The following is a 2286-nucleotide window of genomic DNA, read 5'->3' on the forward strand; positions in this document are numbered from 1 at the left end:
CTGGTGACCGGTCACAGCGGGATGTCACTCCATTCCCCACCTCTCTTTGAGCTCAGCCATCCAACCCATTTTTACCCCATGAAGTCCAAGCCCATCCAAGCTGTGAGCAATCAGTTTCTCCAGGAGAATGACCAGGTCTTCTGCTGAAGAAATGGAGCAGCACCTGCCAGCACCTGCAGTTCCTGCCCAGCTCAACCTGCTTTCTCCATCCCCAGCAGCTGCAGAAAATGAAGGTGGGGAGAGTTACCAGCTTGGGGTTGTGACTTCAAACTTCCTTGATTAAAGACTCCCCACATCTTCTTCTTCACACCTCTGGGCTGTGAAACTCCTGAGTTTCAGAGACTCCTGAAAAAGGAAAAATATCTTTACATGATGTTGTGTCAAGGAGCTTTCAGCTTGGAGAAGGACACCAGCTGGGTTCTTCTTCGTCTCTCCCTCCACTGAAAATCCTCCATTTCTGAGGACCTTGCACGTGTGGCCGTTGGGTTGATCTTGTTCTTCAAGACAAGAATCTTCTTAAGTCTTCAGGATTTGCCATTAACATCAAATTTAGAAAAGCCAGGAGCTGCTTTTGTACAAGCAAACGGGGAAGCAGCTTTGCTGGGTGCTGAGAACATCTGTGTGACCGTGGGAATGAACGTGGAGAGCCTGTTCAGGGGCTGGGGTGGGATGTGCTGGAGCAGGAGCTTCTCCTGTACCTACCTGCACGGGCACAACGTGGGTTTGGCTCCAACAGCTTTTCCTGCTTGTTGTTAAAATTCAAAGCAGTTTGGGAAACTGAAACCTGTCTCCCAGTTTGGCTGCTGGAGTTCTCGGGGTTGTTTGGCTTTTCTTGGGTTTTTGTTTGGTTTTTGGTTTGGTTTGGGGTGTTTTTTTGGCATGAAGCCTCCTCTCAGCTCACGCCAGGGCTGGGAAGGGTGAGGCTGCTCTGAAAGGGGAGATGTCACGAGGGGGAGAGATGAAGAGCCAGAAGCAGCTGTTGGAGCACCCTGTGCCTCTCCGAGACCCTCTCTGGGTGCCAGCACCCTGGTTCTGTGCAGGAGCCGATTCTCCCCCGTGGTGGCCATGGGCCAAGTCCACCCTGTGGCTCTGGAGGTGGCTCAGCAGCAGCTCCAGGGCTGGGGGATGTCTGCAAACCCCCTTCCCCACCACTGACCATTGTGAAAGAGCTGAAAGCAGGAGACCTGGAGAAGCTGCAGAGCTGGGACCTTGAGGACACCCCACCCACCACCTCATTTCCCCCCTCCCAGCCTGTCCCGTTTCTCATTGCCCCATGTCACTCGGCACTCACAGACTTGGCCAAGCTGTTTGGCTTGATGCTCGTGAAGTTCATCTTCTCCAAAAACATCCGCCCACAAAGTCTCTCTCCCTTCCAGGAAAGCAGAGTGACCCATGGCCCCGCTGGCTCTGAGCCCGGCTCTCCCAGCCCAGCCACGGAGCTGCTTCACCTGCGACGCCGCCGGCTCCTGCTTGGCAAAGGGCAACCTCCTGCCTGCTCCACAGAGCCACTTTCAACTCGATTTCAAAGGGAAACTGGGAACCACCTGCTGTGTTTCCTGCAGCCCCAGGTTGTCTGATCCAAGCCTGAGCTCCCACACCAAAGGCAGCTCCCACCCCACTCAGGGGCCAGGGATGTGGGAGCTGGGACGAGCTGGGTGCTCCCTGGGTGGGAGGTTTTGGGCCAGTGAAGATTTTAAGAACCCTGGGAGCACGATTCCTGTTGTTGGTCACCACGGTGGTTGAGAAATCAGGAGAAGGAACAAGAGGTGGAAGAAAAAGGGACCGTTTTGGAGGTGGTTTGGAAGGGTGGGTTTGTGGGGTGGGGGTTGGTGTGTTTGGGGGTCTTTGCTAAGCGCTGTCACGGGGGATGCAGCTGCCTTGTGTGCTCCTGGTTGTGTTCGTGTTGGGCACCCACACGTGGGGTCAGTGAGTGGGGGGACATGGATGGTGCTGGCACCAGCTCCCAGCCCCAGCCAAGGCTGTGAGGAGAGAGGGCTGGGGTCCAGGAAGGTGTCGGGTGGGCAGTGGGAGCAAAGAGCAGCCCCTGCCTGGCCAAGGCATGGTGGGGAACCAGCTCATCTCAGCACCCTGGGGTTGGGCTGGGCTTGGTGACCTCAACGTGGAGCAACACCAGGATCCCCCTGAGAGCTGATGGGAGATGGGGAAGAAGAGGAGAGGGGCCAGGCTCTGGTCTGGGGAAGGACAGTGGTGGAGCTGGTGGTGGAGCTGCCCCTGGTCCTGGGGGAGATGAAGGCACCAGGATTGGGATTGAGTCTCCCTGGGAAC

Source organism: Antrostomus carolinensis, unplaced genomic scaffold (genome assembly GCF_000700745.2).
Source record: "Antrostomus carolinensis isolate BGI_N321 unplaced genomic scaffold, ASM70074v2 scaffold43445, whole genome shotgun sequence".
Taxonomy (NCBI): domain Eukaryota; kingdom Metazoa; phylum Chordata; class Aves; order Caprimulgiformes; family Caprimulgidae; genus Antrostomus; species Antrostomus carolinensis.